This window comes from Saimiri boliviensis (genome assembly GCF_048565385.1).
Source record: "Saimiri boliviensis isolate mSaiBol1 chromosome 9 unlocalized genomic scaffold, mSaiBol1.pri SUPER_9_unloc_1, whole genome shotgun sequence".
Lineage (NCBI taxonomy): Eukaryota > Metazoa > Chordata > Mammalia > Primates > Cebidae > Saimiri > Saimiri boliviensis.
In genome coordinates, this window is record NW_027412495.1 from 1 (window position 1) to 18701 (window position 18701).

Here is an 18701-nt window from a genome sequence, read left to right on the forward strand (position 1 = left end):
TAACAACTTTTACTGAAAAAATCTGTGGAGCAAGTGAAGCGGCTCACGCCTGGAATCCCGGCACTTTAGGAGGCCCAAGCAGGCAGATCACTTGACCTCGGGATTCAAGACCAGCCTGGCCAACATGGTGGAACTCCACCTCTACTAAATATACAAAAATTAGCCATTTGCAGTGGTGCTCCCCAGGGATCACAGCTAATCGGGAGGCTGAGGCACCGGTACCAGGCTACTCCCTGCTCTTGATGGCGCCACATGCACATACCACAGCTTCTATTATGAGCAGGGTCCCCTTCGAGCACTCACAGTGGGTACTGTGTGCTATCACTGTGTTTCCCCCGTGTCCCCAGAACACAGCTTTGCCTACTGGACCTCAGCAGAAACCAGAACCTAATGGAAGTTCAGTAGCCTCAGACATTTAGACCAACAGACTGGATGCTACTTGACTGCAGGATCTTATACGGTACAGAGAGGATTCCTGGAAACATGGATTTAGCCTTTTGATGAGAAAAACAGGTGGTTGTGTGCCTGTGTCAGAAATCAATAGGTGGGATTGTAACCCCAGTCCCACCCCCACCTTACTGCAGACATGGAACAGTTGCTAAATACTTCGTCCTCTGTCTTCCATCTTTAACTAAATGTTAAAGTACCCATTTCTATTTTCTACAAGTATGGGAAGGATACAATTAATTTTGATGTACAGAGTGGTCAGTTTCTCGAGACAAGACAGGACATCATTCATCAGTTTCATGGTGGTGAACCTGTAGAACTTACTGGATGTCTGCAGCTGATAGTTCTGGAAGTAGGCCACCTGGCTCAGAAGAAGTCTATTTTTGCTGGCTCCGAAATTCAGTTTGGTCTCTTCCTGCTGGGAGTAGGAATTCTCGATGGTATCTGGAAAGTTCACCTCTGTGGTTTTCGTGGAACAAGTCCTGCCAGATGTCGCCATGCTGACATCCGGCAGGACTTGAACTCACCCCAGGTAGAGCCAGAAACTGGGGAGAAGAAAACCAAACACATGATGGGTTAAAAACTGGAAATCAAATAGGTTTCATCAGGACTGGGGGATGTCAAGAACTCAAATTCTTAACTTACCGTTGAGAAAACTTGATCCTCACAGCACTTTAGGGTCCTTAACTGCAAAAACAAGGTTCGCAATGCTTCAGCTGGGAGCTGAAGGTGCCACCTCTAGCTCAGACTCTGACAAGAGTGTGGGAGATAGTGGCCTGTGTACCAGGTAACCGTCTGCTGTTGCAATAACAGAATTAGAAGCTGGACGTGTCATGGAATCTTAGGAGCCCTTCATTCCAATTGCCCAGGGTTTGCTAAAACACAGGCCTCCTGGTCTCACCTGAGGTCACAACCGATGGGGACCGTTCCTCTATCAGTCACTCTCAGTATTTGTGTACCCTTGTTACAATGCCACAGTCCCACCTCATTCCCAATACATCTCAGCATGTGCCTCATTTTTTATCTCTTGTGTGTATAAAATTGTAAAGGCAGAAACAGTTTCCCAACATGTGATATTTTCTTAATGCTAGTCAGGAAGTCAGTCACGCCTCCTTCTCATATGTGAAAACAGAATTGAAGGCTTTTCCACAAGTTTAACACATCATCCTATTACACTGCTGTGATAGCCTCTGACTCTTCTGCAGTTTTTTCTGTATCCACTAGAAAGTGAATGAGGAATTCATTTTTTAAAAATGTTTTCTTTCCTGGCTCAATATTCTTCTTGCTGCATCCCATGGTTATGCTGATTTATATTTTCTTACTGGCAGATATCACTATACTGATATTTGTGGCAGAAGAGACTTTTCATCTCACTTAAGACCAGTTTGATGCTCCTATATCCAAAGCTTCCTCTATTTGGGATGATTTGTTTTTTAATGTGACTGAACACTACCTCTCATTCTTGTCACTTATGGATGTCAATTTAGTCCCAGAAGAGCTCTTTTCAAGGTGTCAAGTCATGAAAATCATTTTTATAGAGATGCCCTGAAGGCATATGTGACCATCTATCTTGGGAAGTCTGGTAAACCTGATATGATTTTGTTGTTTTCATTTCGTCTTTCCATATATTGAAAATAACAGGGCCATGAGCGGTCCTTATGGGACTGTTTGAGAGATGTTTTTCTGGGTTGGTCTAACGCCGTTGATGTGTGGTTGCATCCCACTAACCAAACACAGTAAGATCAAGGTGATGGTCAGGGGTGGTTGGTGGTCCTCCGGTTGCTGTGCAATAGAAGGTGGATTGGAGATGACAGGAATTAGTAGGGAAGAGTCATCCCCTGAACCACCTCCTCACTTTCTCAGCTCTCATTGCCACCCAGGTTTTGTGAGCCTGGGACTTGGGAGACTGTTCTGTAGCCCAGGTCTCCTGTGTCTGGCTGCTTCCTGGGCTTGCCTGAGTTCAGGGTGCAATGGGTGTGACCCTGGGCTGCCCGACATTCATGTGGAAGTGAAGCAAGGAGGACTGGATCAATCATTGGAAAGCGTGCTTCTCTACAGCCCCCATCATCCTCCAGCAACACTGTCAGCATACTGCTTTCAGATACATCAAAGCCTTTATGTATATACATGTTCTGGTGTCTCAGAAGCCTGACATTCTGTGGCAGAAGGAAAATGTCAGGTTTATTATAAAAATGATGAAACTGCAGGTTCACCAAGTTATGTGGCTTACTTCAGGTCACACAGGGATGAGTTTCGAGCACTGCCAATAAAAGCAATCACTAGGATCCATGTCATTCAGTAAATATTCATACAATTATTCAGTAATTACTTGTTGATCAATTTGTACCAGGCATTTTGCTCAAAACTGTGCACATATTTGGACAGCATATCTTCATCAGAATCCTCCACGTAACGCTGTTATCCTAAGAATCACGTAAGAAACCTGAACAAGAGGGATAGCAAATCATGAATTTGGCCATATTTCCATTTTTTGGTTTCTGTGATGCTGGACAAATGACCAGAATGAGTCACAGGAAGAGTATTGATTCCTGCATCATCTTCCAGGACAGAGGTGTGCCCTCCTAGCATATTGAGACCAAAATTCAGAAGTGTCTGCAACCTTGCTTTAGCAGCATGGAAAATCACCTCTATTTTCCATGGAATTAGACCTGGAATTTCCCTGGACCTTTGGAATATACAAGAGAAGTATGAGACTTGGGTCTTCCCTTGACTGTATTTAATTCTCCCTTCTATGGAATGCCAATGATTCTAAGACTTTTGCTTTTCTTTCTTTCTTTCTTTTTTATTTTGAGACAGAGTCTTGCTGTCACCAGGATGAAATGCAGTGATGCAATCTCGGTTCACTGCAACCTCTGTCTCTCGGGTTCAAGCGATTCTCCTGTCTCATCTCCCAAGTAGCGGGGACTACAGGCATGTGCCACCACGCTCGGCTAATTTTTGTGTTTTTAGTAGAGATAGGGTTTCATCATGTTGGCCAGGATGGTCTCGATATCATGATCTCGTGATCCGCACACCTCGGCCTCCCAAAGTGCTGGGACTACAGGCGTGAGCCACCATACCCGGCCGACTTTTACCTTCTTATATGCACAATACATGTTTTATGAAGAAAATTTTACTAATAGCTCTATTTAGAAAGAATAAATATGAGCTATAGTTTAGGGTTTATGCCTGGGACTTACTATTTTTATGATTTCTGTTTTGAGATTAAATTCAGGTAAATAGAAAAATACTTATTGCTTATGAAAGCAAACTAGTTACTGGTTTGAGTTTTTGACACAGAAGCACACACTTTTGACTTCATCTTTGTCTCTCCCCATCAGTGCCGCTCACCGTCTCCCAATAGGACCTGGCCACGCCCCTGCACTTACCCTCGTCCTGCTCAACCATCTCCATGCACTGTCCAATTCCATCTGTGATTCAGGCTCCTCCCAAGGCTCCCTGAAATAGGTACAGGTCTTGGGACATCAGACACACTCCAGGCACAAAAGCAGCCCATACTGTAAAGCAGGCAGCTGTGTTCCTGCTTCCCTGAAGTTGGCAGTGATGTCCTAGGACAGGAAGAAACACTTTCCCTTGTTAGGAGGTCTCTTCTTCGTGTCTCAGGGCCTCTGATCTAGTGAACACAACTGTCCTGAATGTGAACAAACTTGCTAAATTCCTGGTTTCTTGCTAGGTGGCTAGAACACATTTATAAGACTTCCTTACATACTCATGTTTGCTGAAGTCTGAATTCTTACCAGTATAATTCCTTTTCTTGTAAGGGGCAGCTTAGGGAAGATTAGCCCTATTGCCATGCAAAGAGAGATAAAGTGAATTTCTACTCAAAGCAATCTTGAATTTGAAACTAGGTCTTCCACTGTTTCAAAGCTGACCTGTAGGTCCAACTGTGGACATATGTGGACATCACATCTTCATCAGAATCCTCAGGCATGTGTCTTCAAGGGCTTGTGTGTCTGCTGTACTCAGCATAAAGTTCTCATTATGATAAGTTATAATTAACTTACCAGAATATCATTCATTATCAAGATAAAGTTATTTCTCATTATGGTAAGTTATAATTAACTTACCAGGATATCATTCATTATCAAGATAAAGTTATTTATCATTATGGCAAGGACAAATTTAGAAGACTTATTAAATTTACTTCTTTATTTCCCCAGCTGGAAACAGTCTACAGCTCCTGATATCATCACTGTCCTCTGAATACCTTGGCTGCATTAACTGCTTTGACTCAACATGGAGCTGTGGTGTTGGTCTACTGTACCTCGAGATGCTGAAATATGGCTGAAGTCCAGGGTCACTGGCCCAGGACATCCACTGCAGTCATTTCATGAGGCATGGGCCACTCGTTCCAACAAACCCACCATCACTACACTTCTCATGAATCAGCAGTCACTAGATTGAGAATTCTGTGAAAGCTGGGATCCTATTTTACTCACCTCTGTGGTCATGGTCCTTAGCTAAGGGCCCAGCACAGATGGGCCTCTCAGCAGTGTTCATCTATGATTGAATAAAATGCATTACAAACCTCCAACCCTTTCACTACATCTCTGTCCCCAATGTCTTGTAAGGGATGCTCTTTCTCTCAGAGGCTGCAAATCCCCTTCCCTAGAGAGGCACATGCCTTACACCATCCCTGCCCCAGAATCCTCTCCTGTGGGAGCTTCAAGGAAGACTAGTCTGTTCTCAAAATGTTCTCTTATGCTTCCCCATCATTAGCAGCAATGTCCTTTGACATCCTCTCCCATCCTCTGAGTTCCCACAACACCTCAGTTGGGTAGAACTACCGTATCTTGTTCAAATGACCTGTTTGTGTTCTTCCACTCACTGGCTTGAGTTTCTTTAGAGAGACATTAAACACCTGAATCCCAAGTGCTTAGCACACTATAAAGAAAATTACATGCTCAATAAATATTTATGAGAAACTTCTCTCAACTGAACGTGCAGAGGAATATTATTAGTATCATTGCTTCATAATCAAGCAAGGGACACTTACTCTGGCACCTGACCTAGGGCAGAGCAGTTTAATGTGAGAACGGACATCTCCAACCCTTCTCCAACGTGGTCATTCCCTCTAACCCACACTGACCTGAAGAGCATCCACTGCTACGGCAGCAGCGACGCTGAGGCTCCTGGGTCTGGGGAGTGTTCATCCAGGACTGAATAAAACTGACTACAAACCTCCGACCCTTTCTTGGAGTTGAAGCTGCCCCTCACTATAAACCAGCTCTGATCTAACCTGTGGCTCTCCCTGGCCAGAGGCAGGAGACTCCTGTCGAGTCAGTTTCTCTCAGTCCCCACTGCTCAGCTCGCGCTGCTCCTTGAGGGTTTAAATGATCATAGCATTGCCATTTCCCCTGAGGCTTCTGTCCTGGTTTGTCCTTATTCTCCCTTCTTTGGTTCTCATTTACCAATGGCTTGTCCTTTGTGGATTATTCTCATCCCCTAAACCTGCTGACTTTCTTTCTTCCACCTGTTCCCACAGCTCTGGGATTCCAGTGTGTAGACTCAGCTCAGGCTCCTGCAGGAGACACACAGAGTCAGGTCTCAGATGAGGGTCCCAGGCAGTATTGAAAAGCATCTCAATTCCTCAGAGGCTCAGAGAAAACAGAGTGGGAAGGGAACTCAGAGAGGTACGACGAGCCTCTATCTTACTGATGAGGAAACACTGAAGCCCAGAAAGACTGAGACTCTCCCAGGCTCCCTCCTCACCACTTGGTGGCAGCAGATCCCACACAAGCCTTGGCCTCAGCCTCCCTGTGCAGAGCAGGTAACTCGCCCTCCCAAAGCTCGCTGCTGCCGTTCAGAAAACTTTAGATGAAAAATAGCAGTTTCCACTGTGAAAACAAAAACGGTAAAAGGTCCTATCCTTGGACAAACCCTTTATACCAGTTCCATAGTCCTGGCATTTATACTTGGTCAGCTGTCATTCACTGGCTGCTATATTGGGGCAGGGATCATACAGGATTAAATAGTGTTTCACACAACCCTGCTTTCCCGGCCTGGGCTCTCAGCTCCTCCATTCTTCTTCAGAAACTTTCTTCTGCTGTAACTGCTGGAGAGTCCAGGCCCTCATGTGGGTCATTTCTCCAAGAAGATCCCCGTTATTTTCTTCCTCTCTTGGAGATAGACAGGGCAGAGATTGGTTCTGGGACTCCATAGTCTTAGGTTTTCTCCTAAGCCAGCCAGGGCAGCTGAAAGCAATCATGACTGCCAGAGGTCAGCTCAGTGAAGAGGAGCACAGACTCACAAGGACAGCCCCTCATAGAGACGGTCAGGACTGTGACACAGGCAATATCTGACCAATTCTGCTGGGATGATGCAACAAGGATTAAGTGCAGGATGCTGCCACGAGGAGAAAAGGAAAGAACCAAAAGAGTATGGGAAGAAGGAAAATAAAATGTTTTCAATAATGATGGGAAAAAAATGCAGAGCCTGGAGCCAAAGCTCCCTGTCACAGAGGGTTAGTTCCAGGCTGTGGAGCCTAATCAGGAATGAACAAGAATCACTAGCAGTGTTATTCTGTGACTGTCCCACCACTGCACACTGAAGACAGATAAGCTGTTTGTTCAGTTTCACGGGTCAACAGGAGTAAGGGAATTATATCAATGATCTGTACTTGGGCCGGGCTTGGTGGCTCATGCCTGAAATCCTAGCACCTTGGGAGGCTGAGGGAGATAACCCCTGAGGTCAGGAGTTTCAGACTAGCGGGGCCAACAGGGCAAAACCGCATCTCTACTAAAAACACAAAAAAAATTAGCTGAATGCAGTGGTGCATGTCTGTATTCCCAGCTACTCAAGAGGCTGAGTCAGGAGAATCGCTTGAACCCAGGAGGCAGAAGTCGCAAAAAGCCAAGATCGCACCAATGCACTCCAGCATGGGTGACAGACCAAGACTCACTCTCAAATAAAGAGAATCTGTACTGAACGGACACCCTCAGAAGCCTCACACTTGGTGTACATAATTTAAATGAGATTTTAAACTTTTGGTCAGATTAAAGCTACATAATATTTTTCACTTTGCACTAATGCATAATGACAGGAAACTTGGAAACCTTAGGTGAGAGGGTGAATGCCTTTTGCATCTGTGAGGGACGTGAATGTCTGGGTCCCAGAAGTTGAACTGTGATAGGTGGAATTTCTAAAATGGTCTCCCTTATCTCTGGAACCTGTTAAGCTGATGAGACATTCCTGTGATTACGTTGTTACAGGGCAGTCATATGATTTTAGAGTGATATGGTTTGGCTCTGTGTCCCCACCCAAATCTCATGTTGAATTATAATCCTGAGTGTTAGAGGTGGGGCCTGGCAGGAGGTTATTGGATCATGGGGATGGTTTCTCATAGCTTAGAACCACCCCCCAAGTGCTGTCGCATGATAGAGTTTCCATGAGATCTGCCTCTTTACAACCATACAGCACTTCCCCTTTCTCTCTCTCTCTTTCTGTCTCTCTCGCTCTCTCTTTCTCCCTCCCTCCCTCTCTCCATCCATCCCTCCCCTGCCAGCCCACAGAGCCATGACCTAATTAAATTTCTTTTCTTTATAAATCACCCAGCCTCAGGTCATTATAACATTGCAAGAACAGACTAATTCAAAGGCTAAGATTTCCTGAGTGGGCCGGATCTAATTACATCACTCCCTAAGTGTCACAGATTTCTCTAGTGGGTAGGAGATGAGAGTTGGAGAAGAATTCCATGAGCTGTTGTTGGTTGGAAGATGGGGAAAGTGAGAAAGAATGCAGATGGCCTCTGGAGTCGGGTGTCTCCTGGCTGAGAGCCAGGAGGACTGCAAAAGGATGTCAGTCTTCCGCCCACAAGAAGATGGATTCTGCCAATACATCTGTAGTGAACTTGGAAGAGTATCCTGAGCTCTAGATGAAAAACATAGGCAGCACATAACTGGATTTCAGCCTCCTAAGACCCTGATCAGAGAACCCAATCACTCCTGATTTCTGTGGTTTCAAACCACTAACTTGTTATAATGTGTTAAGAGGTAGCAACAGAAAACTAGTTACAGGTGCCTATCTGTACTCTTTATATTTTCACATACATGTATGCTAATCCCTATAAGCACAAAAAAGAAAAAAAAAGGGAAGAACTACAGTAAAATGTTATACTTACCTTTATGGGAGGACTGCAAGGGCTGTTCCAGAGCCCATGCAACTTGAAGAAGATAACGTAGGGCATTTCATGCAGGTGAAAAGTGTCTCCTCAGTGTTACCAACTCAAATTCTGAAAGAAAAAAGATGGTAAAATACTTAACTCCCAGCCAGGTGTGGTGGCTCACGCATGTAACCCAAGCACTTTAGGAGGCTAAGGTGGATGATTACCTGAGGTTGGGAGTTCAAGACCAGCCTGAGCAACATGGAGAAACCCCGTCTCTACTAAAAGTACAAAACTACCTTAGCGTGGTGGTGCATGCCTGTAATCCCAGCTACTCAGGAGGCTGAGCCAGGAGAACTGCTTGAACACAGGAGGCAGAGGTTGCAGTGAGCCAAGTTTGTGCCATTGCACTCCAGCCTGAGCAACAAGAGCAAAACTCCAGCTCAAAAAAAAAAAAAAAAAAAAAAAAAAAAAAAAAAAAAAAACCTCAGCATAACATTATCTGAAAATTCATCTTCTGCATTTCTAATAGAAGATTTTCTTTTAGGTCTTTCACTCATGCTCACCAGACAAGGTTTGATAGCAACTGTCTGGCACCGGCACAGATGAACCAATTCAAGGAGAGCAATAAACGGGACTACTACTAAGTTCCCCCAGAGAAAGTCCTTAGAATAAAATATCTCCTCTAGTTGCCACAAGAGTAAGACAACGGTCCATTGTATAAAATTCCAATCTAATAAAAGCTGAAATGTAATGTTGTCTGTTTTCCAAAAGTTTATTTTGTTCAGGCTCCGTCGTGGTGACCAGGGATTGGAAAATGACTGTAAAGAGGCTCTGGGGAATCTGGGGAGGGAAGAAATGTATTCTAAGAGGGGACTGAGGTGATGGCCGCAAAATTCTGTATATCTACTGAAATTACTCAATTGTACATTTGCAATTAGTGACTTTTATTACAAGTAACTTGTTAAATGAAATTCCTGGTTTCTACTCCAACTTGTAAGGGGCTAGGAGGTCACCACTTGTCCTCACAACAAGAAGAAAGGTGAACAAACTGAAAATTATCAACCCTGTTATCAGAGGGACTAGAGGAGAGGTCACAGGGCAAATTGCCGTGCTGAAAACAAGACACACAGGCAAATACAGGGAACAGAAGCTGCTGAAGCCAGCAACTGGGAGGAGCGCTTCAATGGTCCTCACAGATTACTAGAAGCTGAGGGTGGCCTGGCTTGAGCATTCAAAACTCCTTGGGTCTCAGATTTAGTGGGGATCTCACACTCTTCTAAGTGTTACCACCAGGAGCCCAACCAGGTTCTCATTGTAAAGATCAGAAAAATCCCCAGAGAACTGACACTGCCCACTTCAGTACTAATTATAGAGCTACAGTAACCAAACAATGTGGAAATTGGTGAAGAAAGAAAAAACAGACAAATAGGTCACTAGAAAAGCATACAGAGCTCAGGAATACACCTACACAAATACTCGACAGATCTTTGAGAAAGGCACAAAGGCAATTTAACAGGGAAAGGACAGTCTTTTCAACAAATCGTGCTAGAATGACTAGATATCCACGTGTGGAAAATGAATAAATCTAGGCAAAGATTTTACACCTTTCACAAAATGGATCTTACACCTGAATGTGAGATGCAAAACTGTAAGACTCCTGGATTATCACATAGAGGAAAATCTGGGTGACTTGGGATTGGTGATGACTTCTCAGATACAATGCCAAAAGCATAATTCAGGAAAGAAAAAATGGAGAAGTTGAACTTCATAAAAATTAAAAACTTCTGCTCTGTCAAAGACATTGTTAAGAAAATGAATAACTAAGTGATAGACTGGGAAAAAAATTGGCAAAATACAGATCTGATGAAAGACTGGTGTCCAATATATATAAAGGACTTTTAAAACTCAATAATAAAAAAGCAAAAAAAACCAATTTAGAAATGGGCAGAAGACCTGGATACTTCACCAGAAAAGATATATGGATGGCAAATAAGCATATGAAAAAGATGCTCAAAACCATGGGTCACTAGGAAACTGCATATTAAACCAATGAGACGCCACTACACTATACTATACACCTAACAGGAAGGCTCAAATCCAAACAAGTGACAATACCACAGGCTGTCAAAGACGCAGAGCAATGGGGACTCTCACTCGCTGCTAGTGGAAATGCAAAACGCTAGTCACTTTGGAAAACAGTTTGGCAGGTACTTTTTAAAATAAAAATAAAAATAAAAAGCTAAACACAGCCTTGCCACATAATCCTGAAAATAGCAGTTTTAGATACTTACCAAAGTAATGTGAAAACATGTTCACTCAAAAACTTGCATCAAAGTATGTACAACAGTTTTACTCATACTTAACAAAAACTGAAAGTAACCAAAATGTCCCTCAGTAAGTGAGGGGCTGAACGAACTGTGGTATATCTGTACAAGAGAATAGGATTCAGTGATCAATGAAATGAGCTAGCAGACCACGAGAAGACATGGAGGCACTTTAAATACAGAATGCTAAGAAGAAACTAGTCTAAAGACTCTACACACTGTATGATTCCAACACTAGGACATTCCAGGACAGTCAAAATGGTAGAGATAGTGAAATGATCAGTGATTGCCAAGTGTGCAGGAGGGATGAATTGGTTGAACACAAGGAGGTTTTCAGCAGTAAAAATCTTCTGTGTGATACTGTACTGGGGATTCATGACATGGTAATTGTCAAGCCCCATAGAACTGTAAAACTCAAAGAATGCACCCTAACGCAAACTATAAAGTTTAGTTAATAGTAATGTATCAATATTGATTAATCAATTGTAAATATATATCCCAGCAGTGCATGATACTAATGATAGAGGAAACTCTGTGCTAGGAGATAAGAGAGAATAGGGGAATTCCCTGTACTATCAGCTCAATTTATCTGTAAACCTAGAATTCTTGTAAAAAATAATGTCCACTACATTTTATTAAAGTTAGGATGCAACACCCACAAATCAAAATTGTGGTGGCATCCTTTTATGTGTGGTTCATTCTGGGTGTTGAGGTGCACCAAGCTGGAGTCAGAACAGTCGGAGACATCAACACCTGTGCCTTCAACCACTGGCTCTGTGGGTGTCCCTGGAATCCAGAGGGCAGATCAGTGAGCCTGAGACAGACTCAGTGCTCCAGATAGTGCAGGCTTCTGGTAAGGACAGGGAGAAATCATCTCAGGGCAGTAATATGGCCGAAATATATGTTATTTTTGATGTGAGTGAATCTTGAAGTCTAAAAAGTATTTAACTTAGAAGACAGAAAATCTCTGCTCATTATGTTAAGAATAAATTTAGAGGCCGGGCGCGGTGGCTCAAGCCTGTCATCCCAGCACTTTGGGAGGCCGAGGCGGGTGGATCATGAGGTCAAGAGATCGAGACCATCCTGGTCAACATGGTGAAACCCCGTCTCTACTAAAAACACAAAAAATTAGCTGGGCATGGTGGCGCGTGCTTGTAATCTCAGCTATTCAGGAGGCTGAGGCAGGAGAATTGCCTGAACCCAGGAGGCGGAGGTTGCAGTGAGCCGAGATCGCCCCATTGCACTCCAGCCTGGTTAACAAGAGCGAAACTCCGTCTCAAAAAAAAAAAAAAAAAAAAAAAAAAAAAAAAAAAAAAAAAGAATAAATTTAGAATCATTGTTACACTTACATCTTTATTTCCCTAGCTGGCCAGGACCTCATCAGTAGCTACTGATGTCACTAGTGTCCTCTGATCACCTTGGCAGTCTTCACTGTTTTGACCCAACAGGAACTGAGGTGTTGCTTGTACCTAAGATGCTGACACCCGATAGAAGTCCAGGGTCACTATCCCAAAGCAAGTCATCCAGCTGTCGATAACAACCACAAGGGGGACCAGGCCATCCACTGAGGTCATCTCCATGCAGTATGAGCCACTTGCTCTAATGAAGTCACCATCATGACACTTCTCATAACTCGCTAGTCACTAGACTGAGAGTTCTGTGAAAGCCGAGATCGGAGTCTACTCATCTCTGTGTTCATGATTCCCAGCTTAGGGTCTGGCACTAAGGAAGTTCTCAGCAGTGTTCACCGAAGATAGAATAAAACTGACTACAGATATCCAATCCAATCACTGACATTCCTCTCCAAAATGTCCACCCAGGGATGTTATAATTTCTCCCAAGATGCAGCAAGTCCCCCTCCTACACCTGTAGACCCTGCTCTACACCAGTCATGCCCCAGGATCTTCTTCTGTGGGACACTGTGGGAAAAACAGGACTGCTCTGAAGAATCCCTCTTATGGTTCCCCTTGTCCTTAGGAGCAATGTCTTCACCTACACTCCCATCCTCTGGGCTGCCATGACACCTCACTTTCGGAGAACTACCCTATTTTCTTGAAATCATGTCTCTGTGTTCTTTCTCTCATGGGCTTCAGTTCCTTGGGGAAACTTCTATCTGAACCCCAAGTGCTTAACACAGTGTAGAGAAAATTAAACACCCAGTAAACACTCTTCACACAGAGACCTTCCTCAACTCAAAGTACAGAGGAATAGTGGAAGTATCACTGCCTCGTATACTGGCAAGAATCACTTACTCTGGCACCTGACCTAGGGCAGAGCTGTTTGATGTAAGAACGGACATCTCTAACCCTTCTCCAAGCACGGTGATTCCCTCTAATCCACGCTGACCTGAAGAGCATCCACTGCTACGGGAGCCCCGAGGTCGAGGCTCCAGGGTCTGGGGCGGGGGCCCACGGTCGCATCCTCTCCGTCTTGGAGTGGTGCTGCCCCTCACTATAAACCAGCTCTGATCCACCCTTTGGCTCTCCCTGGCCAGGCTCAGGAGACTCCTGTGGAGTAGGTTTCTCTCTCGGTCCCCCCTGCACAGCGTGCGCTGCTGCTTGCGTGGCTGAATGATCACAGGCCCGCTGCCCATTTCCCTGAGGCTCCTGGCCCCGTCTGTCCTCACTCTCCCCGGCTTCGGTCCCCCCTGTTCCAGCGCTGACTCGTCCTCTGCAGGTTCTTCTCTTCTCCAAACACCTGCTGACTTTCTTTCTTCCGTCTGTCCCCTCGGTTCTGGGCTTCCAGGGTGTGGACTCAGCTCAGGCTCTGCAGGAGACACACAGGGGCCAGTCAGGAGTCAGAGCCAAAGAGGTCAGTGCAGGTTACAGGTCCAGGCAGTGTTAAAAACCATCTTAGTCCCTCAAGGGCTCAGAGAAAACAGAGCAGGAAGGGACCTCAGAAAGGTACACTAAGCCCCTACTTTACTGATGAGAAAACTGAAGCCCAGAAAGACTAAGACTCTCCCAGGCTCCCTGACCACCTGGTGGCAGCAGATACACCTCGCAAGCCTTGGCCTCAGCCTCCCTGTGCCAAGCAGGGAGGAAACTCACTGCTGCCTTTCAGAAAACTTTGGATTAAATACAGCAATTTCACCTTGCAAACAGAGTAAAGGGGCCTTTCCTTGGACAATTCTTCATCATGGTTCTAAAGGCCTATTACTTATTCTCAGTCCATTGTCATTCACTGGCATGTAGATTGGGATAGGGAGCACATGAGAATTAAATAGTGCTCAACACAAACCTGCTTTCCCAGTCTGGGTGTTCAGCTCCTCCATGCTTCCTCAGGGAGTTTCCTCTGCTGTGACTGCTGGAGAGTCCAGGCCCTCACGTGGGTCATTTCTCCATGAAGATCCCTGTGATTTTCTTCCTCTCCTGGAGATAGAGAGGGCAGAGAATGGCTCTGGGTCTCCATAGTCTTAGGTTTTCTCCTAAGCCAGCCAGGGCAGCTGAAAGCAATCATGACTGAGGTCAGGACAGTGAAGACGGTCCCAGAGGAGCACGGGCTCACAAGGACAGCCCCTCGTGGACACGGTCAGGACTGTGACATGGGCAATATCTGACCAATTCTGCTGGGGATGACGGACCGAGGATTAAGCGGAGGATGCTGCCATGAGAAAAAAGAAGAAGCAAAGGAGTGGGGGAAAAATTAAGATAGATAATAATGGTTTCAAGAAATGCAGAGCAAAGATCCCAGAGGCAAAGTCCCACAGGATGGAGGGGCAGTCCCAGGCTGTGGATCCTACTTAAGAACCTCCTGCTGGATTTTGCCCAGCTCCATTTCCAAACGACTTTGGGTCGGTGACTTCTTTCTCCCTTCCATGGTCCTTCTTTTTGAACTAGAATCACCATAGTTGTCATTCTGTGTCTGTCCCGCCATTCCACATTAGGAGCAGATAAGCAGTTTGTTCAGTTTGACAGGTCGACGGAGGTAAGGACATTATGTCCAGGATCTGTATTTAATGGACACCCTCAGAGGCCTCATCCACACCTGGTGTGGATGCTTTAGATGAGATTTTAAACTTTGGATCTATGTGACATTTTTCATGTTGAACTAATGCTTTAATGTGAAATTTGGAAACTTTAGAGGAGAGGGTGAATGTATTTTGCAGATGGGGGAATGTGAGTGTCCAACTGTGGTAGACGGAATTTCCGAAATGGTCCCCAAACATGCCATACGCTTGTCTCTGAAGCCTCTTAAGGTGATGAGACAGCATTCCTGTGATTACATTGGTATATGACAGTTACATGACTTGAAGATGGTTAGGTTACCTGCATGAACTGGATCGAATCACATCACTCCACAGTGACAGAGCTTTCCACAGCTGGCTGGAGAAGATGAAGTCAGAGAAGGGAAGTCAGAACTTGTAAAGGACTCCATGAGTGGTTATTGGTTGAAAGATGGGAAAGACAGGTAAGGAGGAAAGCAGGTGGCCTCTGAAGTCAGAGTGACTCCTGGTTGACAGCCAGCACAGAAAAAGGGCCCTCAGTCCCCCACCAACAAGAATAGAAACTCCTTCAATACATGTAATGAACTCAGAAAAATAGCCTGAGCTCTAGAGAAAACCCATAGCCAGACCATTCCCAGATTGTAGCTTCACATGACCCTGATCAGAAAACCCAGCCGCTTCATTCCAGACTTCTGTGGCTTCAAACCACCGGTTTGTGGTAATGTGATCACAGGCAGCAGGAGGAAGCTAACACAGGTGCTGTCTCTCCTCTTGAATTCTATTTCCGATACACAGATGCTAACCCCTCTCAGAGCAAAAATCAATCAATCGATCAAAGAACTACAATAAAATCTTGCCCTCACCTTTATCTGGCTGTTCCAGAGTGCTTCCCACCTGAAGAGGACAATGTGGGGCATTTCAGGCACACGAGGAGTGTGGCGTTACTATTATCAACCGTATTTCTGAAAGAAGAAAGAGATGCTTCAGGCCTGGTGTGGTGACTCATGCCTGTAATCCTAGCACTTTACGAGGCCAGGGCAGGTGGATCACCTGAGGTCAAGAGTTAGAGACCAACCTGGCCAATATGGTAAAACCTTGTCTCTACTAAAAATACAAAAATTAGCTGGGTGTGGTGGTGGACACCTATAATCCCAGCTACTCAGGAGGCTGAGGCAGGAGAATCACTTGAACCCAGGAGGCGGAGGTTGCAGTGAGCTGAGATCGTGCCATTGCACTCAGCCTGGGCACAAAGCAAAAACTCTGTGGAAAAAAAAAAGGCGGGGGAAAAAGAATAAAGATGGTTTAATATTTAACTCCACATATTACTATGTAAAAATGTATCATCTCTGTTTTAATGGCCAATTTTTGAAGATTCCTTTCCTTGTGCTCACCAGACAAGGTTTTGTAGCAAGTACCACTCACCAGCACAGATGAACCAATTCAAGGAGAACCATAAACAGGACTACTATTATGTTTCCCCAAAAACATCCCTAGAATGCAACCTCTTCTCTATTTGTCAGAAAAGGAAGACGACAGTCCACTATATAAAGTCCCAAACACATGAAGATGTAAACATAATGAAGTCCGTTATCCAAATATTTATTCTATTCAGATCTAGGCATGGGGACTAGGGATTAGGAAAGGAAATGACTACAAAGAGGCTCAAGGGAGTTTGGGGAAGCGACAAAAATGCACTGAAATAGAACTCTGCTGATGGTGGCACAATTCTATAAATCCACCTAAAATCATCAAGCTGTACACTGACAATGGGTGACTTTTATTACAAGTAACTCTAAAATGAACTTTTGGGTTTCCACTCCAACACGGAAAGAGCTAGGGAGTCATCACTTATCCTCACAGCCACAGAAAAGCTGAACAAACTGAAAGTCAGCTCTTCTAGGCTGGACCAGAGAAGTGAGGTCACAGGGAAAACTGCCACCCTAAAACTGAGCGAGACAGGCTAACACACAAGGAGTCTCAGCTCACCAGGAAGAGAAGCTACTGGGCCAGCCACTGGGAGGAGCATTTCAATGATATTCACAGATTACTAGCAGCTGAGGGTGACCTGCCTTGAGCATTAAAAACCCCTTGAAGACCAAACTAAGGGGGAATCTCACACATTTCCAAGTTTGACTACAACAATCTCAATCAGGTTGTCATGATGAAGTTAAGAAATAAAACCCTAAAGTTGGTACTACCGACTTCAGGACTTACTAGAAAGCTACAGAAACCAAAACAGCTTGAAGTTGGTGAAAAGAGGAAAAACACACAAATAGGATCTATGGAAAAGAATACAGAGCCCAGAAACAGGCCTACATACAGTCCACTGATCTTTCATAAAGGTTCAAAGACAATTTAAAGCAGCAAGGATAGCCTTTCCAAATAATGGTGCTAGAACAGCTAGACAACCAAACACAAAATCAATCAATCAATCAATGAATCTAGGTGTGCATGTTATGCCCTTTAGCAAATGAATCTTACACCTAAAGGTAAGGTGCAAAACCATGAGAATCCCAGGAGATCACATAGGAACAGAGCTCGGGAACGTGGGTTCCATGATGACTTCTTAGATACACACCCAAAAGCGCAATCCATGAATGAAAAAAATAAAGTTGAGCCTCGTGAAAATGAAAAACTTCTGCTCTATGAAAGACACTTTGAAGATAATGAAAAAAGCAAGTCAAAGACTGGCAGAAAATATATACAAAATAATCTGATAAAACACTGCTCTCCCAAATACATGAAGAATTCTGAGAACTAAGCAACACAAGGCAAAAAAAATAATAACAATAGGTGAGAGATCTGAGCACATCACCAATAAAATATACAGATGGTGCATAAGCATATACAAAGTGCTCAAAATCGTTGGTCACTAGGGAACTGCACATTAAAACAATGAGCTATCACTGGAAACCTATTAGAATGGCTAAAATGCAAAAAGGTAAACACACCAAATGCTGTCAAAGATGAGGAGCAGCCAGAACTCTCCGTAGCTAGTGAAAATCACAATGGTACAATCACTTGGGAAAACTGAAGTTCACTCAAAATCCTGCACATAAGTACTTACAGCAATTTTATTCATCAGTGTCAAAACTTGGAAGAACCAAGATGTCTTTCACAACGTGAATGAATAAACAAACTGTGTTGTAGCCATACAATGAAATCTAATTCAGTGATTTTTAAAATGAGCCATCAAGCCACAAAAAGACATGGAGGAAGTTTAAGCCCATCACTTAAGCAAGAAGCCAGTTGGGAAACCTATCTACTTTATGATTCCAACTGAAGGACGTTCTTGAAAAGTCTAAAAGAGAGAAACAGTGAAATGACGAGTGGTTGTCAGGGGTGGAGGAGAGAAGGCAGGAAATGGTGAAGTGCAGGGAATCTTCAGCACTGAAACTATTTTATATGATGCTGTATTGGGGGTTTACAACATTATGTAATTGCCAAAACTCGATCTATGAAAACTGGAAGAATGAACACTACTGTCAACTATGAACTTTAGTTACTAATGATGTATCAATATTGGTTGATCAATTGTTAACAGATGGACCACACTAATACAACGCACTAATAGGAAAATTGTGTACTGGACGTCAGGGGAGCCTAGGAGAACTCTCTGTACTATCTACTCAATTTATCTGTAAACGTAGAACTGCTCTAAAAAATAAATTAGGAGGCAGCAGACCCAAATCAGGTTTTGGTGGCATCAGATTCTTGTGTGCTTAGTACTTGGCATGGAAGTGCACCAACCTAGAGTCAGAGCAGCTGGAGATTTCAATGCCTGTGCCTTTTGCCTCTATTGCTGGGGTGCCCTCAGAATACAGACAGCAGATCAGTTAGGGGGAAGCAGCTTCAGTGA

At 44.2% G+C, this 18701-nt stretch overlaps 1 long non-coding RNA gene across 1 annotated transcript; it reads right to left on the reverse strand.

Annotated features, from left to right (window-relative positions):
• Positions 1-3685: 3685 nt before the first annotated feature.
• LOC141583132 (uncharacterized) lies at positions 3686-14244 on the reverse strand. The gene is made up of 5 exons (XR_012515871.1): positions 14137-14244; positions 13523-13662; positions 8588-8698; positions 5558-6305; positions 3686-3906 (listed from the first exon to the last, which is right to left on the reverse strand). It is a non-coding gene; the product is annotated as an uncharacterized LOC141583132 (long non-coding RNA).
• Positions 14245-18701: the final 4457 nt, after the last annotated feature.